Below are 25,301 nucleotides of genomic sequence, written 5' to 3'. Positions count from 1 at the left end.
CTGCAGACATTGCGATGCATCAGGGAGGGGAGAGTTACCTTGACACTTTGATCCAAGAAGCAGTCACACCCCTTAGGTTAGATAGTAGTTTAGATTTGGTTAGTGGCCAAGGACAGGAGGATGTGACTGCGAGTCAGGCAGGTATGAGGACCCAGGATGCAGTGATGGAGAAGCCTCAGCCTTTGACCTTGTCCAATAGGTACAAGGGACTTGCTACCTGTATGGATGAGAGACAAAGGCCCTGATAATAAAGGATGAGATAAAGACAGTAGTGAGAAAGGATATTAACTCAGAAAATCAGATGTAGAATCAGTATGGGTGGAGCCAAGAAATAACAAGGGGTCGAAAACACTGGTGGGAGTAGTTTACAGGTGCCCTAACAATCATTATAGTGTTATACAGACTATAAATCAGGAAATTAGAGGAGCATGTAACAAGGGTAATGTAATAATCATGGGGGACTTTAATTTTCATATAGACTGGGTAAACCAAATTGGCAAAAGTAATTTGGCGGACGAGTTCATGGAATTAATCCGAGACAGTTTTCTAGAATATGTTGAGGAACCAACTAGAGAACAGGCTATTTTAGATCTAATATTGTGTAATGAGACAGGATTAATTAGTAATCTTATGATAAAGGATCCCCTGGGGAAGAGTGATCATAATATGATAGAATTTCATATTGCGTTTGAGAGTGATGTAGTTAAGTCCAAAATCAGCATCTTAAATTTAAACAAAGCAAATTATGTAGATATGAGGGGCGATTTGGCTAAGGTAGATTGGGAAAGTAGATTAAAAGATATGACGGTAGATAAGCAATGGCGAATATTTAAAGAAATAACTCATAATTCTCAATGAATATACATACCCTTGAGGAATAAAACTCCACAGGAAAAGTGATCCAACGGTGACTAACTAGAGAAGTTAAAGATGGTATTAGATTAAAAAAAGAGGTTTACAACGTTGCCAAAAAGAGTGGTAAGCCTGAGGATTGGGAGGGCTTTAGAAATCAGCAAAGGATAACCAAGAAATTGATAAAGAGGGAGAAAATTGAATATGAGAGTAAACTAGCAAGAAATATAAAAACAGATTGTAAGAGCTTCGACAAGTATGTAAAAAGGAAGAGATTAGTGAAAGTAAACATGGGTCCCTTGGAGGCAGAGACAGGAGAAATTATAATGGGGAATAAGGAAATGGCAGAGACGTAAAACAAATATTTTCTATCTGTCTTCACAGTAGAAGACACAAAAAACATATCGGAAATAGTGGGGAACCAAGAATATAATGAGAGGGAGGAACTTAAAGTAACTAAGATTAGTAAAGAAAAAGGTTTAGAAAAATTAATGGAACTAAAAGCTGACAAATCCCCTGGACCTGATGGCCTACATCCTAGGGTTCCAAAAGAAGTGGCTGCAGAGATAGTGGATGCATTGGTTGTGATCTTCCAGAATTCCCTAGATTCTAGAACGGACTCTGTGGATTGGAAGGTAACAAATGTAACGCTGCTATTCAAGAAAGGAGGGAGAGAGAAAACAGGGAACTACAGGCCAGTTAGCCTGACATCAGTAGTAGGGAAAATGCTGGAATCTATTATTAAGGATGTGGTAACAGGGCACTTAGAAAATCATAATTTGATTAGGCCGAGACAACACGGTTTTATGAAAAGGAAATCGTGTTTGACAAAAAGGGCGTAACTAGCAGGGTAGATAAGGGGGAACCAGTGGATGTAATATATTTGGATTTTCAAAAGGCATTCGATAAGGTTCCACACAAAAGGTTGTTACACAATGTAAGTGCTCATAGGATTGGGGTAATATATTATCATGGATTGAGGATTGATTAACGGACAGAAAACAGAGTAGGAATAAATGGGTCATTTACCGTTTGGCAGGTTATAACTAGTGGGGTGCCGCAGGGATTGGTGCTTGGGCCTCAGCTATTTACAATCTATTTTAATGATGTACGTGAAGGGACCGAGTGTGATGTATCCAAGTTTGCTGATGATACAAAGCTAGGTGGGAAAGTAAGCTGTGAGGAGGACGCAAAGAGTCTGTAAAGGGATATCGACAGGTTAGGTGAGTGGGCAAGAAGGTGGCAGATGGAATATAATGTGGGGAAATATGAGGTTATTCACTTTGGTAGGAAAAATAGAAAAACTGAATATTTTTTAAATGGTGAGAAACTATTAAATGTCGGTGTTCAGAGGGATTTGGGTGTCCTTGTACGTGAAACTCAGAAAGTTAACATGCAGGTAAAGCAAGCAATTAGGAAGGCAAATGGAATGTTGGCCTTTATTGCAAGGCGTTTGGAGTACAAGAGTAAGGAAGTCTTGCTGCAATTGTACAGGGCTTTGGTGAGATCATACTTGGAGTACTGTGTACAGTTTTGGTCTCCTTACCTAAGGAAGGATATACTTGCCTTAGAGGCGGTGCAACAAAGGTTCACTAGATTGATTCCTGAGATGAGAGGGTTTCCTATGAGGAAGGATTGAGTAGAGTGGGTCTATACTATCTGGAGTTCAGAAGAATGAAAGGTGATCTAATTGAAACATATAAGATTCTAAGAGGGCTTGACAGATGCTGAAATGATGTTTCCCCTGGCTTGTGAGTCTTGAACTAGCGGACATAGTCTCAGTGTTAAGGCTCTTAGACTGAGATGAGGAGGAATTTCTTCACTCAAAACGTGCTGTGGATGCTCAGAGTATATTCAAGACTGAGATCGATAGATTTTTGGACTCCAAGGGAATCAAAGAATATGGGGTTCGGGTGGGAAAGGGGAGTTGATGTTGAAGATCAGCCATGATCTTATTGAATGGCGGAGCAGGCTCGAGGGGCCATTTGGCCTACTCCTGCTCTCATTTCTTATGTTCTTATGTTAAAGGCTGCATCCAACTGGTTCAGTTTGTGGGACTACAAAGGAGTTAATGATATTCATTGCTAAAATATATGCTGCACTGGTTTGAGTGTCACTGGGAGTAAACAGTGTTCTGAAATGATGGGTAAAACAGATACACACACTGTCTTCAGCCCACAGATGGAGTCATGTGACTAAACAACACTGTTGGTTAAAACATGTGGTTTTGATACAGAGGGACATAGTGAAAAGATGTGCATTTTGTTCTTCTGACGCATGACTGACCTGCCTAGGCTGGGCATATGTTCTCTCGGGCCTTATTGTAACCAGGCTGCCAAAAAAAAAGATTTGTTCCCTCCCCCTCTCAAGATAAAAACGAAAGGAAATTCTAATGATTCGCATTATTAAAATCGTTGCTGTTTAGTGTGCCGCATAATGTGTTGAAAACGGTTCACTGGTCAGAGCTGATGTCAGTCACAGATGAATCTGTACATTGACATTTTCAAAATACATTGAGGCAGATGGCCTTTTCCTGTGATGTTGGCAGCCGTAATAGAATATGAAATCTCTGCTGTCTGAAGGCATGGTTCACTTGCTACAGCGATTTCATCACTTTGTTACCCAACATTTTGTTGTGTTTCATTTCTACAGAAGTGACCTTTGTTTGATAATAGCTTTAACGAACTTACGTTTCTATTGCAAAGATTTGTGTGTAAAAGGAGTCTGTTTGAAACCGGAGCCGACTTCTTTGCGCTTGGATCTCCCACAGCCGGCACTTTTAACTGTTACAGCGTGTCCTGGTGGTCCAGTTAACCTAGCAGTTACAGCACTGACGTCCCAACCAGATGGTTGCTAGGATTGTGTCCCTTCGCTTGTCTGTCCTTCAAACCAAACTGCCACACTTGTGATGAATTTTTGTCAGTCCTTCGGGAGGCTTTCACTCACGGTGGTGCTGGGGAAGGATTTTACAGAGCCGTATGTGACACGAAGCGGGCTAGAAAAGATTGCTCTGCGGCACTATTTCAAGTTAAATTACGACTGTAGCACAAGGGAACAGGCTGGTAAAAGGCAAGTTCAGGACAGATGTCAGGAGGTGTATTTTTTTTAACACAGTGATAAATAATCTTGAAGGGTAGTGGAGGCAAGAACTCTGGAACCATTCACAAGGCACTTAGATGCTGTGATGGTGGGACAGTAAAGCCTGGATTTTCCATGTCGTATTCCTGATTTTCAGGCGGGAGTGAGAAATAGGGTGGTAATCTGTTGTGCCAGATCTTGCCCATTTTTGCAGGCATTGGATGTTCTGTCGTCATTTTTGATGAATGATGGAAGCGGCTGACCATTTTTGTGTGTGTGCATGTGAATGATGTAATGGTGTGGTGACTTTATATGCCCCATTTCCCAACGTTTCTGCCTCAATTATCCTGAGTATTAATCATGTCAGTACAAAACTGCCATCCAGGATTGCTAGGCATTGTCTTAGAATCATAGAATCGTAGAATGATACAACACAGAAGGAGGTCATTTGGCCCCTCGTGCCTGTGCAGGCTCTTTGAAAGAGCTATCCAATTAGTCCCACTCCCCTGCAAATGTTTTCACTTCAAGTATTTATCCAATTCCCTTTTGAAAGTTATTATTGAATCTGTTTCCACCACCCTTTAAGGCAGTGCATTCCAGATCAAAGCAACACGCTGCATAAAATCTTTTTTCCTCATGTCGTCATTGGTTCTTTTGCCAATTACCTTAAATCTATGTCCTCTGGTTACCGACCCTTCTGCCACTGAAAACAGTTTCTCCTTTTTCACTCTGTCAAAGACCTTCATGATTTTGAACACCTCTATCAAATCTCCCCTTAACCTTCTCTGCTGCAAGGAGAGCAGCCCCAGTTTCTCTTGTCTCTCCACATAACTGAAGTCTTTCATCCCTGGTACCATTCTAGTAAATCTCTTCTGCACCCTCTCTAAGGCCTTGACATCCTTCCTAAAGTGTGATGCCCAGAATTGGCCACAATAATCCAGTTGGGTCCTAAACAGTGTTTTAGAAAGGTTTAGCATAACTTACATAGAAACATAGAAAATCTACGGCACAGAAGGAGGCCATTCAGCCCATTGTGTTTGTGCCAGTTGAATTAGAGCTACCCAGCCTAATCTCATTTTCCAGCACTTGGTTTGTAGCCTTGTAGGTTATGGCACTTCAGCTGCACATCCAAATACCTTTTAAATGCGATGAGGGTTTCTGCCTCTACCACCCTTTCAGGCAGTGAGTTCCAGACTCCCATCACCCTCTGGGTGAAAAAAATTTTGCTCAGCTCCCCTCTAATCCTTCTACCAATTACTTTAAATCTATGCCCCTGGTTATTGACCTCTCTGCTAAGGGAAATAGGTCCTTCCTGTCCACTCTATCTAGGCCCCTCATAATTTTACACACCTCAATTAAATCACCCCTCAGCCTCCTCTGTTCCAAAGAAAACATCCTCAGCCTATCCAATCTTTCCTCATAGCTAAAATTCTCCAGTCCTGGCAACATCCTCGTAAATCTCCTCTGTACCCACTCTAGTGCAATCACATCTTTCCTGTAATGTAGTGATCAAATTTGGACGCAGTACACAAGCTGTGGCCTAACTAATGTTTTATACAGTTCTAGCATCAACTCCCTGCTCTTATATTCTATGCCTCGGCTAATAAAAAAAGTATTCCATATGCCTCCTTAACCACCTTGTCTACCTGTCCTGCTACCTTCAGGGATCTGTGGACATGCACTCCAAGGTCTCTCTGCTCCTCTACATTATTGTCAGTATCCTCCCATTTATTGTGTATTTCCTCACTTTTGTACTCTATGCTTCTATTTACAAAGCCAAGGATCCCGTTTGCCTTTTCAATAACCTTCTCAACTTGTCCTGCCACCTTCAAAGGTCTCTCTGTTCCTGCACCCCCTTTAAAATTGTACCATTTAATTTATATTGCCTCTCCTCATTCTGCCTACCAAAATGAATCACTTCACACTTCTCAGGGTTAAATTTCATCTCCCATGTGTCTGCCCATTTCACCAGTCCATCTATGTCCCGCTGAAGTCTGTTTCTATCCTCCTCACTGTTTACTACATATCTTGGGGGATATTTCCAATGTCTGGTTCTCAAATGAGGCTGATTTCAGAAATTATGGTGGGGCCGATGTTCATCACATTGGGCTGGTGGAAGTCTCTCCCAGCCGCACTTCCAGCGGGAATTGTGACACCATGGAAATCCAGGCTTAGCTGCCCATGGAAGGATAGATTAGATGGGCCGATGGGCATCCCTCATCTGTACATCTGTACATTGTGATTTCACCACTGGACATACTGACTCGTGCTGGATATATCATTCCACAGGGGCTGACAGCCCTCTGGTACTGCCTTCAAGAGGCTGTTCTTCATGTGTGAGCCTAGGCGGTGAGCTTCAGCACCTTATGCGACTGTTAGAGGCATCATAGCCAAGCCTGAGCTGACGTTCACACATCCGCACTTTCCAATGTAGGTCATTGGGTAATTTGGGAATTTTAGTTTATGTTTTACTTCTTCCCTAGCCCAGGGATGCTGAGGTTAATAGTAGCAGCTCTCTACTGCCCCAGCTGAGATCATCTAAATCTGCAGAGATGAGGGACCGAACCTGGGATCTTCCTGGTTTGTAGGAGTTTTTACACTTGCTTCATCTTGTTTCCGGAGAGTAATGACAGCGCTCCGCCCTCCCCATTTTTATCTTTAGACTAGGGAGCCAGCATCTTTACCCACGCTGGGCTCCACTTTCATATAGTTCCACAGAGAGAACATTTGTGGGAATAGCTCCTTGCGTTTAATGTGCTAAAACTAGCATCCTTCTCCTGATGGGGAGAATTGTTGACCTACATTTTTATGGGTTCACTATGTCGTCTGGGTAAGGAAACCAGGCTTGTTTACACCAAGGAGTGCAGCTGTTGAAGACAGACTAGGCATCCCTCCAATGAATGCAGTCATATGGTATAAAAGCACCTTGTATGAGTGGTGCATTTCCTAACTGAGCAACGAGAGGATTTATATTAGGTTTAGTGGGTCACTAGGGCAGTCAGCTCCTGAGTACGCAGCTGGCAGCAACCCCCAAAGTAAATTTGCTGGCCTTAGTGAATCTGGCTAGTTTACTTTTGGATTGTCAATGGCTTTGGGAGACCCCAGGACCCTACTAAACCCATTATAAAGCCGCAACAACAGCAACTTACATTTATATGGTAGAAAAATGTTTTAAATTTTAATGTAGAAAAATGTCCCACAGTACTTCACAGGGGCCTAAAGAAAAGATGGATCCTGAGCCAAAGAAGGAGATATTAGAAGGAGTGACAAAATGCTTGATCAACAAGTTTGAAGGAGGTTTATGAAGGTGGAGATGGAGATATAGGGAGGGAGGTGTATGGAGGGAATTGGAGAGGGAGGCATAGGGAGGGAGGCGCAGGGAGGGAGGCGCAGGGAGGGAGGCGCAGGGAGGGAGGCGCAGGGAGGGAGGCGCAGGGAGGGAGGCGCAGGGAGGGAGGCGCAGGGAGGGAGGCGCAGGGAGGGAGGCGCAGGGAGGGAGGCGCAGGGAGGGAGGCGCAGGGAGGGAGGCGCAGGGAGGGAGGCGCAGGGAGGGAGGCGCAGGGAGGGAGGCGCAGGGAGGGAGGCGCAGGGAGGGAGGCGCAGGGAGGGAGGCGCAGGGAGGGAGGCGCTGGGAGGGAGGCGCTGGGAGGGAGGCGCTGGGAGGGAGGCGCTGGGAGGGAGGCGCTGGGAGGGAGGCGCAGAGAGGAGGTATAGGGACGGAGTTCAAAGGCGTGAGGCCTGGGCGACTGAAGGCACAGCAGCCAATGGTAGGGCGGGCAAGGAGGATGCACAAGAGGCCAGAGTCGGAGGAACAGAGAATTTGGGATGGGTTGTAGCTAGAGAAGGTTGCAGAGATATGGAGGAGTGAGGCCATGAAAGGATTTAAACATAAGAATGCAAATGTTAAATTTGAGGTATTGGGGGACCAGGAGTCAATATCAGTCAGTAAGGACATAGGTGATGGGTCAATGGACCTTGATGCGGAATAGGATATGGACACTAGGGCCTTGGATGAGCGGAAGTTTAGATTGGGTAGAGGATGGGAATCTGTCCAGGTAACAATGACATGGATGAGGGTTTCAGTAGCAGATGGGCTGTGGTAGCAGCGGAGGTAGAAATAGGCAGTCTTGAGGTGGAGAGGAAAAGGGGATGACAGCTCAGCTCAGGGTCAAATGGGATGCCAAAGTTTCAAACAGTCTGGTTCAGCCTGAAGCAGTGGCCGGAGAGAGGGGTGGAGTCAGTGGTGAGGGTGCTGAGTTTGTGATGAGGGCCAAACATGATGGCTTCAGTCTTCCCAATTTAACTGGAGAAAATTGGGTCTCATCCAAGATTGGATGTCGGACAAGCATGGAGGTGGTGGAGGGGTTGAGAGAGGTGGTGGAGGGGTAGCGCTCGGTGTCATCAGTGTACATGTGGACGTTGACCGCCATGTCTGCAGATGATGTCGCCAAGGGGCAGCATGTAGGTTAGGAACAGTAGGCAGCCAATGGTAGGTTCTAGGGGGACTCCTGAGGTAACAGTGTAGGGCTGGCATGTGATGCCATTGGTGTAGATGCTGAGGCTAGGATTGGATAGGTAAGAGTGGAACCAAGAGAGGGCAGTCCCACTCATCTGGGCAATGGAGGAGAGGTGTTGGAGAGGATGGCGTGGATGACTGCAGAGTGAATGAGAGGGTGAGGAGGGATAGTTTGCCATGGTCATAGTCACAGAGAATGGCTTTCGTGACTTTTGTTAGGGCCGTTTCAGTGCTGTGGGAGGAATTGGAAACCTTACTGGAAGGATTCAAATGGGGAGTTGGGGGAGAGATGGGTATGAATCTAAGAGGCAACAACACGTTCGAGCAGCTTTAATCTGAATCGGGTAACATGAAGGCATGAGCCCTTCTAGAGTAAGGAAGAGGAAATAAAGGGAAAATTCAGAAAAGGCCTGAGGAACACATCCAGCTGTTCCCCAATGAAAGCCACAGGAACAAAAGAAGGCATAAAAATGGCATCGGACCTTGTGTTAATTATTCACTCACGCTCCAGTTCTCTTTTGTGGGAGTAGCAACCTGGCAGCAGTCTGGGTAGCCAGTTCCCATCACAGAAAAAATAGGTCACAGCTAAAGTGATTTCAAAAAAAAACTTCAAAACTGTATGCAAAAAAAAATGAAACACCCTGTTGAATTGAAAAGAGCAGGACGTGTAAAGTTTTCTGCTCTTTTATGGCAACTAGGTACTTGAATGCAGAGGGACCTGGCTGTGTGTCATGTTAAAGCAGTAATCTGTTTATGGTGTTGCATTACCATAACAAGGCAGTAATCTATTATATACCAGCGCAGTGTCAGACAGAGGTCGACTCTGACCCAAAACTGGCTTAAATCTGACCTTTGTTTGGTAGTGTAATAGTGCAGTTATAGTGACCCTGAGCTCACTGACCTACATTGGGTCCTGGTCCAGCATCGCCTCGATTTTAAAATTCTCATCCTGGTGTTCAAATCCCTCAGTGGCCTCGTCCCTCCCCATCTCTGTAATCTCCTCCAGCCTTGCAACCCTCCGAGATCACTGCACTCCTCCTCTCTAAACCTCTCTACCACTCCAACCCTCTCTCTCCTCCTTAAAACCTATCTCTTTGACCAAGCTTTGGTCACCTGTCCTAATATCTCCTTATGTGGCTCGATGTCAGACTTTGTCTGATAACACTCCTGTGAAGCATCTTGGGACATCTTACTACATTAAAGGTGCTACATAAATGCAAGTTATTATTGTTGTTGTTGCTTTGCAGCTGAAGTCGGTGGTAAATTCAGAAAGTGAATGAGGTGGCACTCTGCCCATGTCACCAAAGCACTTCCATGAGAGCCAGAGGGCTGAGCAGCTGAATTGCTCACAGGCGCTCTCTGTAAAGAAAGATTTGCATTTGTTGCTGTACTTTACCTAAATGAATTACTTTGAAGCGCACTGACATATGTTACATAGACAGTCGCAGCAGCCAATGCATGAATGGGTGGTTACTGCGCTTTTGGTGGTGTTAGTTGCAGGAGGGATGTCAGCCAGTAGACCAGATCTTGACTTTGTGTGATTGTGTAAGACGGGCGGTAGTGATTCGGAAGCCCGTTTTACTTCCTCCTGATTTTTATTCCCATTGACTTCAATCAGGAAAGATGTAAAACGGGCTGCCGACTCACTATCACCCGTTTTACACAATTGCCCAGAGTCAAAATTACCCCCCCATCCAATTCTTCCATGAATAGTGCCATGTGATCTTTAAGCCTATCTGAGACACCAGAACAGGCAGTCGCACCCTCAGCTTAACATCTCATCTAATGGTAGCACCTCTGACAAGCCGAGGCCCCTTCTGCCTGTTCCACTGGTGCTGGTGGATATCAAAGTGCCAGTGTTCGGGTGGACATGGGCATGCACACTATAAATGGTGTAGTTTCTGATGTGTGCACATGGGTGTTCATGCAAGAAGAGAAAGAATTAATCCCTCCCATTAAAAAATACTCCTCTGGATATGACCTATGGTATAAACAGGTAGTTCCATTTAATCCATCTACAGTCTTAAAACCTATGTGAATAGGGAGGCCACCTCTCTGATGACTGAGTTAATCCTAGCAACGGATAGGGTAAGGTAGTTTAGTGACTGTGCTAATGAACTAGCAAATGGACTTTAGCAAAGCCTTTGACAAGGTACCGCATGGTAGGTTGTTACATAAGGTTAAATCTCACGGGATCCAAGGTGAGGTAGCCAATTGGATACAAAATTGGCTTGACGACAGAAAACAGAGGGTGGTTGTAGATGGTTGTTTTTCAGACTGGAGGCCTGTGACCAGCGGTGTGCCTCAGGGATCGGTGCTGGGTCCGCGGTTATTTGTTATTTATATTAATGATTTGGATGAGAATTTAGGAGGAATGGTTAGTAAGTTTGCAGATGACACCAAGATTGGTGGCATTGTGGACAGTGAAGAAGGTTATCTAGGATTGCAACGAGATCTTGATAAATTGGGCCAGTGGGCCGATGAATGGCAGATGGAGTTTAATTTAGATAAATGTGAGGTGATGCATTTTGGTAGATCGAATCGGACCAGGACCTACTCCGTTAATTGTAGGGCATTGGGGAGAGTTATAGAACAAAGAGATCTAGGAGTACAGGTTCATAGCTCCTTGAAAGTGGAGTCACAGGTGGATAGGGTGGTGAAGAAGGCATTCGGCATGCTTGGTTTCATTGGTCAGAACATTGAACACAGGGGTTGGGATGTCTTGTTGAAGTTGTACAAGACATTAGTAAGGCCACACTTGGAATACTGTGTACAGTTCTGGTCACCCTATTATAGAAAGGATATTATTAAACTAGAAAGAGTGCAGAAAAGATTTACTAGGATTCTACCGGGACTTGATGGTTTGACTTATAGGGAGAGGTTAGATAGACTGGGACTTTTTTCCCTGGAGAGTAGGAGGTTGAAGGGTGATCTTATCGAAGTCTATAAAATAATGAGGGGCATAGATAAGGTCGATAGTCAAAATCTTTTCCCAAAGGTAGGGGAGTCTATAACGAGGGGACATAGATTTAAGGTGAGAGGGGAGAGATACAAAAGGGTCCAGAGGGGCAATTTTTTTCACTCAAAGGGTGGTGAGTGTCTGGAACGAGCTGCCAGAGGCAGTAGTAGAGGCGGGTACAATTTTGTCTTTTAAAAAGCATTTGGACAGTTACATGGGTAAGATGGGTATAGAGGGATATGGGCCAAGTGCAGGCAATTGGGACTAGCTTAGTGGTATAAACTGGGCGACATGGACATGTTGGGCTGAAGGGCCTGTTTCCATGTTGTAAACTTCTATGATTCTATGATTCTATGAAATCACAGGTCATGAGTTCAAATACCACAATGGCAAATTGTGAAATTAAATCAATAAATCTGGTCATTTGCTGGCCATGAAATTTGCCAGATATGCTGTAAAAACCCAACTGGAGACATTAGTGAACCTGCTACCCTTATGTCTGTCCCACCTGTGAATTCAGTCCCATACCATGTGGTTGATTCTTTATGCCCTCTGAAGTAGTCTAATGGCAAAAGCAATTAATTTGTCATGGCCAGAAGGGATGGATAATAACCTTTCCAGCATTAGAACATAAGAACATAAGAAATAGGAGCAGGAGCAGGCCATACGACCCCTCGAGCCTGCTCCTCCATTCAATCAGATCATGGCTGATCTTTGACCTCAACTCCACTTTCCCGCCCGAATCTTATATCCCTTGATTCCCTTAGAGTCCAAAAATCTATCCATCTCAGCCTTGAATATATTCAATGACTCAGCATCCACAGCCCTCTGGGGTAAAGAATTGCTCACATCCTGAGAACAAATAAAAAAAAGTACATGACATGATAGAACAGTTCCTGTATTAAAAGAACGCCTGCAGGAAGTGAGTGGAGTGGACACAAATTGGGTTGGATAAAATCATGGTATGGGTGGCTAAAGGGGGCAATATTTACCAACTCAAAACAGAAATATTTCAAGAGACTGGAAAAAAAATCTATGCTTGCCCCTACCTAGTTTGACCCTGCTCTAACCAATATTTCTTAAACGGCAACATTTGAACTCTCTAGCCAGCTCCTACTGCATTTTTATGTTCACTTTGAGGCTCCTTGTCCCTATAGCAATTCATGTGCTTACATTTAAATAAGAATTTCAGCAAACAGTAGTTGCCCCGTTTAGTCGTAAAGCGATGTGGAATAAATCATTCACACCAGTAACGTCTCTTAAACATGTGACCCCTGACCTTTAAATAACACCCATCAATATGAATGCCACAGGAAACAATGCGCTTTGCTGTGAGCTCAGAGTGATGCTCCAGTTCCCTGTGTTCTTGGTCAGGTCAGATACAACAATAACGTTTTCACAAACTGATCATATCAGAGTGCAGGAATGTGGAAACAGCCAGGCCCTTGAAGGGCTACTTTACAGCTGGAATTTCTCCCTGGTCAGATACATCAAAAAAATCTGTTTTGGTTTGATTATGTGACAGAATAATGTCAGACATTGCTTGCGTGCACTGCTAGCTGCACCACAACAAAAAGCAGACAAATTCTGATGAGATTAGCTCAATCGTGCCAGAGGGAAAAATAATGTTAATTTTTACCAGAGATGCCAACATATAAAGCCTCAAATACAGGTCAACCAGAACCGAATAGTTTATTTTAATGAAACTGAAGGTGAATGGTATAATTCTACTGGGCTGTCAACTAAGAAATATAAGCTTGACTCCCGACCATTTTCAGATAAACATTGTTGGTTTATCATTTTTATAAAAGGCTTGTTAAATTACAAAAAAAATTTCATCACTTCTGTGACCACCAAGACTGAGAAATGAAGGAGAGGAAATGAAGTAAGGAAGCAAATAGTGATGAAGTGATGTAAGCCTAGCTTTTAAAAGCCTAAAGATTGAAGGAAAAAGGGAAGACTATGGGAGATGAGGAATTCTACAAATCTGAGGTCCTGGGAAAGTGAAGATCATTAATTATGGAGCAAGAACAAAATGGGAGAGAGAACAGAGTACTGGAGAACTTCTGGGTTGAGTTGGGAATGTACGGAGGGTGAATTTCAATTTCAGCAGAGGCACAAAACAGGCAATGGAATAGAAAATCAGATAGAATGGATGCCCGATCTTGTTTTGGGTAGGTCTTGGTCTCTACTGAGGCTTACAGAGTTTCAGTTTTGTTGATTTTCAGGGCTCTGCTTCCCCTTTAAATGCCCAGCCCCCTCTTCTGGTGCTGCAGCAGCGGTCCCGGGATTTTGTGGTTGTGTACTCGTGGGGTCCCTTTTGGCAGCGGATATCCCATGCATAGTCAATGACTCTTACCCCCCCCCCCCCCCCCCCCAAGCTAGGGATGGGGTCAGGTTCGGGGTGGAGTCGAAGGCAGGGGCAGAAGTCCTGCACCAACACTACTCTGTCCCAATGAGAAGAATCCCGTCCTATATGTTCATTTGTAGTTGGGAATCTTTGGTACAGAGGAGACATATTCGTTCATAAATGTCCAGGAACACAGAAAAAGTGGGGTTGGTTTATTTTAGTCGGGCCCATTCTTTAATGGATTACTCTTGGGATTAGTTAACAGACAATGATAATTATATCAAAAGTGGGTTTAACTCCTCCACTAATCATTCTGCTTTAATCTGCTCTAAGCTTTAAACAGATGCTAACCTTACTGCAGGCAGGCCAATTCTAACCTCAGGGATTTCAGTTCTGGACTGTAGCTCCTTTGATGTGCAGGAGTTCATCTATGAGGGAACATATCTTAAACTGGCCATGTTTCTGTTTAATGTAAAATCACAACTAGCTCTGTCCACCAAGCAATAATACTGGCACTAATAAAACTGACTGCTCTGTAGGCCTCTGTAGAGTTATTTGCAAGCCATAAACTCCTGCGGACTTGGGGCTTTTTAAAAGGCTTCAGTGCACATCCATCAGGATCTGCTTGATTCTTTTTTTGTTCATCTGGTTTGATTCATCTCACGGCTGTTGAAGTCTCGTTCATTCTGTGCATCAATGGTTGGCTGCATCTGGAACGTGCCTTCTTCGAAGCTGTAATTGAGAAAGTGCTATTACAGCAGAGGGTGAGATGTTCGAGTCTAATGTTAGGAAATCAAAAAGCCTCGATGCTCAAAAGTCAATTATATGCAGTATACAGGGTTACCTTTTCATTGTAAGTTTTATATGTCTAGAGTGTAACAATCTTGAATCTGGTTACATTCGAAACATTACTAAACAAATGCCACCTGCTGGTTAAGTACTATCATTACACCAAAATATGGTTCCCTGAGGTATTTTTTCATCAATGACCATCAGGAATACAGATTATTAACAGGAATAACCTTTACTAGAGACCTTCCAGACGACCCTCATTTCCAAACAATCACCCACATTTTTACAAGTCATTTATATAAACATACCTTATTATTTAGTTCGCTGCTACACTTTGAATCACGAAGAATAATTGTGTAACAACCCAAAGCTGCTGTGGACCTAAAGGAGCTCTTGAATCCCCAGTAAACATGTGTTTACAGCATTTGTCTGAATCATAAGTTTGGTGCAGTTGATAGCACTCTGGCTCTGGGTCAAGAAATCCCATACCAGGACTTAAGCACATAGTCTAGGCTGACACACCAGTGCAGCATCCTCACAAGTGCTAACCTTCAGATGAAATATTAAGCTGAGGCCCCGACTATGGTTGAGCTGGAAGAAGAAGAATTCTTCCCTCAACCACGAACAGATTAACTGGCCATTCGCCTCATTGCTGTCTGTGGGATATTTCTTCCATGAATAATAATGGCCAAACCATTCTCACATAATAATAGCCAAAGTAATTCATTATGTGCAAAGTACTTTGAGATGTTTCTAAATGATCACAAAGGTAAGCACTGCTGGGGGAGGCCATTTGGCCTGTCCAGCTCATTCTTTCACAGAAACCTATGATTCCCCATCACATTATATATTACACCAACAAACTGCTTCTTGAATGATTCCAGAATCTTTCTACCCAGAAGACCATTCTCGGTAATAAAGCTCTGTGTGAAGAACTGCTTTGTCACATTAGTCCTGAACTTGCCTTTTACCAATTTATACCTATATCCCCCTGGCCTGCAATGATGGTTTAACTTGAACTCCATTTAGTATCCTATAAATCTCCACAAGGTTCTTTCTCATTCTCGTACCTTCTTCCAAGGTCGAAGAGTTCATGGGGTCAAAAATCCGCTTCCCTTCCCGCACACTCCAACCTTAAGTCGGAATTTCCTGATGGCCTTGTAAAGGGTGGAGCCACTGCCAGCCCCAACAACAACAAAAACAAATTGCATTTATATAGCATCTTTAACATTGTAAAACGTCCCACGGAGCTTCACAGGAGTGATTATCAAACAAAATTTGACACTGAACCACATAAGGAGAAATTAGGTCAGGTGACCAAAAGCTGAGTCAAAGAGGTAGGTTTTCATCGAATCATAGAAAGTTACGGCACAAAAGGAGGCCATACGGCCCATTGTGTCTATGCTGGCTGAAAAAGAGCTATCCAGTTTAATCCCACTTTCCAGCATTTGGTCCATAGCCCTGTAGGTTACGGCACTTCAAATGCACATCCAAGTACTTTTTAAATGAGTTGAGGGTTTCTGCTTCTACCACCCTTTCAGGCAGTGAGTTCCAGACTCCCACCATCCTCTGGGTGAAAAAAATTCTCCTCAGCTCCCCTCTAATCCTTCTACCAATTACTTTAAATCTATGCTCCCTGGTCACTGACCCCTCCGCTAAGGGAAATAGGTCCCCTCATAATTTAATATACCTCAATTAAATCTCCCCTCAGCCTCCTTTGTTCCAAAGAAAACAACCCCAGCCTATCCAATCTTTTCTCATAGCTAAAATGCTCCAGCCCTGGCAACATCCTTGTAAATCTCCTCTGTACCCTCTCTAGTGCAATCACATCTTTCCTGTAATGTGGTGACCAGAACTGTACACAGTACTCAAGCTGTGGCCTAACCAATGTTTTATACAGTTCCAGCATCCACTCCCTGCTCTTATATTCTATGCCTTGGCTAATAAAGGAAAGTCTCCCATGTACCTTTTTAACCACCTTATCTACCTGTTATGCTACCTTCAGAGATCTGTGGACATGCACTCCAAGGTCCCTTTGTTCCTCTACACCTCTCAGTGTCCTCCCATTTATTGTGTATTGCCTTGCCTTGTTTGCCCTCCCAAATGCATTACCTCACACTTCTCCAGATTGAATTCCATTTGCCACTTTTCTGCTCACCTGACCAGTCCATTGATATCTTCCTGCAGTCTACAGCTTTCCTCCTCACTATCAACCACACAGCCAATTTTTGCATCATCTGCAAACTTCTTGATCAAGCCCCCCACATTCAAGTCCAAATCATTAATATATACCACAAAAAGCAAGGGACCTAGCACTGAGCCTTGCGGAACCCCACTGGAAATAGCCTTCCAGTCGCAAAAACACCCGTCAACCATTACCCTTTGCTTCCTGCCACTGAGCCAATTTTGGATCCAACTAGCTGCTTTCACTTGGATCCCATGGGCTTTTACTTTTTTGACCAGTCTGCCATGTGGGACCTTGTCAAAAACCTTGCTAAAATCCATGTAGACTACATCAAATGCGTGACCCTCATCGACCCTCCTTGTTACCTGCTCAAAAAATTCAATCAAGTTAGTCAGACACAACCTTCCCTTAACAAATCCATGCTGACTGTCCTTTCTAAATGACTATTTATGCTGTCCCTCAGAATCGATTCCAATAATTTGCCCACCACCGAGGTGAGACTGACTGGTCTATAATGGATGAGCTCAAGTTTACGGAGGGTAAACCAATGCCATCAGTATAGGATGAGGGTCGGGGGGGGTGGCGGTGGTGGTGGGGTGGTGTTGCAAGGCGCAGAGAATCCCAGCACCAGGAATTCTCACATACCTGGCTTCTCCTTTGCCGGGTGATTCATAAGCAGCTTGTATGCTGGGTGAGAAAAGGGCAAGGGGGCACTCCGCAGTCTCTCTTGTGACCCCAGTAGCCCTCTCCGCTGCCGGAACTGGCATGTTACGCCACATTGCACCGCCCCCTTCGGTGGATGCCTGAGCTGTGCACCTAATGGCACAGCTGCCCACCACTGGCATTTAAATGAAGGGACCTCCCCTTGACCTCACAAACTTCAGCAGGGTCAGCGCCAAAGATCCTGAGCAGGCACATCCAGGTACTTATACTCGGATGCAACCCCCAGTAGAAATTTGGTCCCCATTTAAAAAAAAAAATCTTTTCTCACAACTAAGCCCTGTGGTACTAGGAATCAGCCTCTTCGCCTGTCTCTGCACCGATTCCTGGGTTAGGATGTGTATCTTGTGCCTCGGTGACTAGAATTAAACACATTATTCAAAAGCACCATTCAGTTTCAGCATGTTGGCCTTCGACTTCTACTCGACTGATTTGACAATGTAGCTCAGGCGTTGTTTGTCTTATTGATTGCTGCCTTGCAGTAACTGGATACAGTCAGTGTTGAATTTGTTCTCATTTCCAGATCTCTTTCATTCTCTCCCACCAGTTTTGACACTTTTCATTAAATAAGCATATCCCCAATTTTTTTGCCAATGTGTAAGACCTTGTACTTATCTGTATTAAATTGCATTAGCAATACTTTGGTACTTTTGCAAATAGTATTTAGACCTTCCTATAACTTCTTGGCTTATCAGACTCTACTACTCACCCTAATGTCATATCATCTGTGACCAACGGAACTCAAGTTTTACCTGGGATACCCATGCCTTAAGCTTGCGTAGCAGCCTTTCATGTGCAACTCTATCAAAGGCTTTCTGGAAATCTAGATATACTAAATCATAGAGCTTTCTAATATTCACTTGGCATATCACTTCCTTAAGAAAGTCAAAGAAGTAGATCAAAGCAGGGCCTACTCCTCCTGAAACCATGCTGGCTGCCAGGTTATTTTCATACAGCTGGTTTGTTCCTAATGAATGATTTTATTTTCTTGCCGGCAACACGTGATGCATTGAACTCCCTGGGTGTCATGTTATAGTAGTGCATGATCATAGAATCATACAGCATAGAAGGAGGCCATTCGGCCCATTGTGCCTGTGCTGGCTCTTTGAAAGAGCTGTCTAATTAGCCCCTGCTCTTTCCCCACAGCCCTGCAGTTTTTTTTATTTTCAAGTATATATATATATATATATATATATATATATCTCCAATTCCCTTTTGAAAGTTACATTGAATCTGCTTCCTCCACCCTTTCAGGCAGATCTATTATGCATACATAGAAAATGGATACTGATGGAATATTTGAGTATACAGTGAAACTGCCATTATCTACCACAATGATGTGGATAATTGAAAGTCCCCCCTACATTTAGTTTGACAAAGACTGCCTTTACCTTCTGATTAGTCTATTGAGATTACCTCATTTCTAACATGTGCAGAAAGACTTGTATCTTTCTATTTTAAAAGTGAGATGTTCTTCGAAAACAAAAATGAAAAGTCTCTCTTGTCTCCTGACCTGGATATAAAGGTGAGAGCTGCATGAAAGTAACTTCTACCAGGGACAGTACTCAATATCAAGGCAACAAGGAAGCTTGACACCATCCAGGACAAAGCAGCCCACTTGATTGGCACCCCATCCACCACCCTAAACATTCACTCCCTTCACCTCCGGAGCACAGTGGCTGCAGTGAACACCATCCACAGGATGCACTGCAGCAACTCGCCAAGGCGGCTTCGACAGCACCTCCCAAACCCGCGACCTCTACCACCTAGAAGGACAAGGGCAGCAGGCACATGGGAACAACACCACCTGCACGTTCCCCTCCAAGTCACACACCATCCTGACTTGGAAATATATTGCCGTTCCTTCATCGTCGCTGGGACAAAATCCTGGAACTCCTTTCCTAACAGCACTGTGGGAGAACCGTCACCACACGGACTGCAGCGGTTCAAGAAGGCGGCTCACCACCACCTTCTCAAGGGCAATTCGGGATGGGCAATAAATGCTGGCCTCGCCAGCGACGCTCACATCCCATGAATGAATAAAAAAACTCCTGCTGGATTAGAAAACCCCAAATCTGGAAAAACAAATCAATTAAAAACATTTAATTGCATTTTAGCTGGCCTATACAAAACTGAACTGAAAGTTCTTGCAGGCAAATCAAGATTCCACTGTGTAAATATACTTTGCAACTAGTAGCAACTAGGATACCCAGTAGAGAGGAGAGCCAAATCAACCCGAAAAAAGAGATACGGTACTAGTCAGGAAGGTGAACAGCCACCATACTGGAAGTTCTAATCTACAAGTGTACTGGGTTAAAGGTGGCATGGGGTAAAAAGAGGAGACAGGTATGAGATAAACCAATGGGCTAGAAATTCGATCCCACCTGAAAATGGGCACATAGGGGGTGGGGCATGTAGGGGTAGGGGTGCGTAGGCGTTGGGGTGCGTAGGGGAGGGGCTTGCATTGCACATGCCTGTTCACATGGGTGCAAGGACAACATGAAATCTGTGCAGTGAACCCATTATGATGAGATAGGCATTCAGCCAGCGCTACCTGGCCTGCTTATTGCCTGTTTGAAACCGGGCTTCACTGACTCCACATAAAGGCAGCGAGTACCTCTTAAAGGGGAGGTGCTTTAACTCTGGCTGCAGACTGCTTGTGAAAACAGAAAGGGCTACAAGACCTGTAGAACAGTTACCCAGGTTCTCTGCTGCTGCTTTAGAGGGCTTTTTCCTGGGGGTGGACAGGAGGAGGGAGATATTGTTCCTCTTGGGGGCTGGAAAGCCCTCCAGGCAACACCTCTGCCGCCAGTGGGAAGAGGTAGTAGAGGAGGTCAATGCCAGGAGCTTAGCTCCCAGGCCATGGCTGCAATGCCGTGAAAAAGTTCAATGACCTCACCAGAGTTGTCAAGTTAAGAATCTTCTCACCTTTCATCAACTGTTCTCTCCTCACAACTGCACCACCTCCAGTCTCACTACCCACAAGACTCCTCTTCCCTCCTAGTCTCCTACAATCATTGCACCACACTTTACTCTACCTCCTTCTCACACTCTGCACTTTCTACTCTCAGCACTATTGCAACCCTCCCACCTCACATCTTCCACACAACATACAAACTATTCGATCATGACAGGCACATTCTCGAAACACCTCACAAGACTGTCGCTAACACACTCCCTTCTTTCTTGCAGGAGAAGGTTGCGCACAACATGAGGCAAAAGGCAGCAACCAGAGTAGGCCGAGCCTGCCTGCACATCCTCTCTCCTCTGGAGATCTGCTGGCCATCACGGGCGGGGGAGAGTCATGGCTGAGGAGAGGTCTTGCAGGGTTTCTTCACACCCTTAGAGAATAGGTTAGAGGAGGAGTTTTCAAGTGGTGAATTAGTGACCAGATGTGCACGGTCAGGGGGATAGGATGCCACAGGTAGCAGCTTGCCGGAGAGCGAAATCACATACTAACTTTCCTGCAGACGACTCAGCTGCTGACTTCGAGGGCCCTGTTGACCGATGAAGGCTCGTGGGCAGACGGCAGGAAATGTTAGCTTGTGCACAATGGCTCAAAGCATAAGTCCAGCATTGCGCAGAGCATGGAGTCCATTTTGTCCAACAAGGAACGAGTAGTCAGTGGCATGAACATGTTGGAGCCTCACTTGACAGCATCAATGGCAGCTCACGCTGCTACCATAAGAGCTCAGGGGGCTGCTATCTTGGCTCTGGTGGGTGGGGGGGGGGGTGGGTGCTTGTGTTGACAGGGGCTTCCAGAGTGACAAATTACTCCTGCACTCTGCTTTCATGCAGTGCTGTTGGAGTGCTTAAGCATACTCCCAGAAGAGAGTGGCCTTGGCTCCATGCGATTGGCACCTGCTGTCTTCTCTCAGGATGAGAGTGTGCCTGCTTCCCCGCCACACAACCAGCTCAGTCAGACTGTCCTGGCCCACGCTGAGAGGCTACAGTCAGCAACCAGGCCCTCAAGGCTCAGAGCTCCTCCACCACAGCCATTTGAAATGTCCTCATTAGAATCTCAGCAGCCTTACACCTCCCCAAGCTGTTGCTACTGGGGATACACCTCGTAAGAGCACTAGAATTTTTTAATTTATTTATTCATGGGATGTGGGCGTTCCTGGCAAGGCCAGCATTTAATGCTTATCCCTAATTGCCCTTGCGGGTTTGGGAGGTGCTGTCGAAGAAGCCTTGGTGAGTTGCTGCAGTGCATCCTGTGGATGGTACACACTGCAGCCACTGTGCGCCGGTGATGAAGGGAGTGAATGTTTAAGGTCGGTAAGGATGGGTAAACCAGCACACAAACCAGGAACTAAGGGGTTGCACAAGGGATGTCCTTAATTATCCCTGTTAACTATTATACACAAATGGAATAGAGATGGTGTTTTTTGGTGTTAATATTTGTAGTGAAGTGAGGGCAAGACCCATAAACCTAGACTGAAGGAGGCAATCGAATGGTGGTAGTAAGGACGGTGGTAATAAGGATTGCGGGACTGTTGATCTGTTGGGGATGGGAGGGATGGTTTGGGTGAAGTGCTTTTGGTTGAGCTGCTCTCCAAGACTTCTGGCAGCTGGGGCACTAGTGGTCGATGCTGCTTCTGCTCTTCCTCCTCTTTGTTCTGCTCTTCCTCATGCTCCTGCTGCACTTCTTGCTGCCAACGTGGTGGTCAGGGCTGGTCCCCCAGGCGGTGGTCAGGGCTGGTCCCCCAGGCGGTGGTCAGGGCTGGTCCCCCAGGCGGTGGTCAGGGCTGGTCCCCCAGGCGGTGGTCAGGGCTGGTCCCCCAGGCGGTGGTCAGGGCTGGTCCCCCAGGCGGTGGTCAGGGCTGGTCCCCCAGGCGGTGGTCAGGGCTGGTCCCCCAGGCGGTGGTCAGGGCTGGTCCCCCAGGCGGTGGTCAGGGCTGGTCCCCCAGGCGGTGGTCAGGGCTGGTCCCCCAGGCGATGGTCAGGGCTGGTCTCTCTGTATGATGAAATTATGCCTGTTTTCAAGGCATTCACAAACAGTCCAGTTCCAGCAAAAAGTTGTTACCAGAAGTCAGAATTAAGCCTCTGAATGCTGAATATAGCCAACAAAAGGCTTTGAAGTTAACCAGTAGCTGAAGAAGACAAACCAGCAACTAACCTATACCAAGTGGACGAGCACTTTAAATTGCGCTGCTGCAGGGTCCTTGCTGTCTGTTAGAGCCATGATTGGCTGGGGAGTTGATCACGTGGAAGCCCAATATCATAAAAGGATCCTAAAACAAGCAAAGGATCCTTATTTAAATATTATAATGAGCGTTTTAAATACTTCAGAGGTGCCTTGGATGCCTACGGAGGAGCCTGATGCAACACGGAGGGTGGTACATGTCTGGCGCGAAATGAGCACACTCACCACCATCCATGTTGGACCCTTAGGCACTCGTTCTATGCCTGTCCATGCTTCAGCTGCATCTGCCATCCTTCACAAGGCTCTGGGATTTTGGGATGTTCAGAAGGTTGGCACCTACCCGTGTGACTGATGTGTCCCCCAATTAACATCCGAGATACTCGTGTCAGGTCCACATGACAATCTGTACAAGGTCTTCCTGCCCCTTGTGGACTCCCACACTTGGGTGGAAACTGTTCAGTTGATCCACCACCAGTGGATTCCTTATCATCGCTCTCAACAATGATGGACTCCTGCATGGGTGGCGAGGTGCTGCATGGAATCAACTCATCAATCATGACTGTGATTTAAAAAAAAAAATCATTCATGGGATGTGGGCGTCGCTGGCAAGTGTTATGTAATTGTAAGTCTTTTTTTCTGTTGCACCCTCATAACCAAGGCTGTACTATGTATATTGTACATCAATAGTAAACATCACTTCTGCGATGATTCTTAATATTGCTGTACGTTCATTTCCAGGACCCTCAAGGAGTGCTGAAGAGGTCCATGACATGGATGAGGGTGATTCCTCAGAGGAGCTCCATGCCTCTGAGGGTGCACCATCACATCATAGCGAGCCCATGCACCAGTGCAGATAGTCACACATCGGCGGGTCCTATTAGAGAGTTAGTTGGGTTGTCACCTGATGATTCACCACTCACAAGTGAGCATGAGCAGACACTAGTGGCAGGGGCTGCTATGGAGAGTCCGTGTCGGTGGGCACACCCCTCTTCAAGCTCTGCTCAGCTGGACGCAGATGCTGAACCCTGGGGGCAATTCTTGCAAAGGAGAATCTTCGAGGTAAAGATGCACCTTTGTGAGGTACTGGAAGACATGCTATGCTCATTCTCCACAATAGCGGAGAGAATGGAGGAGTCCACCTCCAGCATTAGTGGAATGGTGGCGCAGGTAAGTGTGGGAATATCTGCATTGGAGAGAATGGCAGCCTCCATTGAACTTCAAGAACGGCTCACAAATGAGACCATTCAGGCCCTGACAATGGCCGTGAGGACTCAGAGTGACCAACATTCTGCCACCTTAAACAGACAGACAGATACATTAGCAATGGCCTTACAAGGCGTCTCTGATGTCTTCCAAGCTGTTGTTCAGCAGAGTGGTAGGAGTGATGTGGGCTTGGCCCAGGAGAGGGATAATGGCGAAAGGAGACATGGAAGTGGGGACTCCACTCAAAGCTTTCCCACGTCTCACCTGTTGCCCCCCCTCAACCAGTACCCGCAATGATGCCTCTTCTCCCGATGGCCGAGTCTGCCCCTGCACAGGTGCAGGTGGAGCAGTCTTTGGCGGGGCCCTCACAGGCTTCAAAACCCAGAGAGCATAGGCCAAGAGCATCTCAGTCAGGGCAGGGACCTGAGCAATCTTCCACTACTTCTGCTGAAGCCACAGGGGATGCACCACGTAGAAGTAGTAGGAAGAGGAAGGCGAAGGTTTTGTATGCACAAGGGTGTCTGACACAATGTCATGTTTTTCATTTCTCTTTGTTTTTTGTTCCATTCACATTAAATGTCAAACTTGTCACCACCACTGCCACATCTTGTCCATTCTTGAGTCCGTTTTGTGAAAGCGCCCTTGCATGTGCCTCATCATGACCGGCAAGACTTGATGCCACCCATTGGGTGCGTTTACAATGGGTGTATGTGTGGTGTTGGGACTGTTTTGTGCAAGCAGAGGAGAGGGGGCTGGTGTTGGTGGTGGTCATGGTCATTCCAGGTGGTCTGAATCCTTGACTATCTTCAGCTTGCAGATCTCCTTATGAGAATCTATCAAATGTGAGTGACTCCCTGGCATGACGAGCAGCCAGGTGTGCTGCTGCTCCGCCCATCCTCCTCCTCCTCCTCTTCCTCATTTTCTTCAGTGTCGATGGCAGGTGCGGATGCTTCATGAGCACAACTCCCAGAACAGCACGCCGTGCCTGCCACAGATGGTGATGTGCCTCCTCCTCGGATGTACTGCTGAATAAATCCATTGCAGCCCCCATCCTGATGGTGTCAGTTTGAGGGGGTCCAAAATGTAGGTTAATATGTCTGAACATAAGAATTCTGAGTGTGAACAAAGAAATCTCAGTCTAAACACAAAGAACTCCCAGCCAAAGGTTTGTCTGAGAGAACTGATTGCCCTGCTGCAATAACTCACCTTTTCTTCACGTCTCAATCACTGGTTTAAAGGTCCAAATGGCAACTCACCTCCGTTTCCATGGCGTATTTCAGAGGCCACGGGAGACACATTCAGAAGCAGTTAAAATGGCTTGTGTAACTCGATACACAAAAATTTAACATCCTTAAGTAGTTTAAATGGCTCAATTGGCCCTTTAAATATCATAGCCGGCGGGACTTCCGGGGGCATACACCCACCCAGACGTGTCTGGGTCAAACCCGGAAGTCGTCGGGTCGGAGCTGGGATGTGGTCCTGCTCCCAAAACTGACAATT

At 45.6% G+C, this 25,301-nt stretch overlaps 2 long non-coding RNA genes across 6 annotated transcripts in view; one reads left to right on the top strand and one right to left on the bottom strand.

Annotated features, from left to right (window-relative positions):
• Positions 1-25,301, bottom strand: part of LOC137324321 (uncharacterized) — a 63,379-nt gene that overhangs the window by 3,383 nt on the left and 34,695 nt on the right. The window contains exon 3 of one of the 3 annotated variants that reach the window (XR_010963588.1): positions 13,221-14,487. The exons of 1 other annotated variant lie outside the window; for it this stretch is intronic. This is a non-coding gene — a long non-coding RNA (uncharacterized lncRNA). Of the gene's footprint in view, positions 1-13,220; positions 14,488-15,651; positions 15,724-25,301 lie in introns of those variants that run through there. One more of the 3 variants, XR_010963598.1, reaches the window with a different exon arrangement.
• LOC137324203 (uncharacterized) overlaps positions 1-25,301 on the top strand; it is an 80,462-nt gene that overhangs the window by 25,969 nt on the left and 29,192 nt on the right. The window lies entirely within an intron of this gene.

This window comes from Heptranchias perlo, chromosome 1 (assembly GCF_035084215.1).
Source record: "Heptranchias perlo isolate sHepPer1 chromosome 1, sHepPer1.hap1, whole genome shotgun sequence".
Classification (NCBI taxonomy): Eukaryota; Metazoa; Chordata; class Chondrichthyes; order Hexanchiformes; family Hexanchidae; genus Heptranchias; species Heptranchias perlo.
Note: the sequence above shows the minus strand (reverse complement) of the source record. Positions and strands in the feature narration are given on the sequence as shown.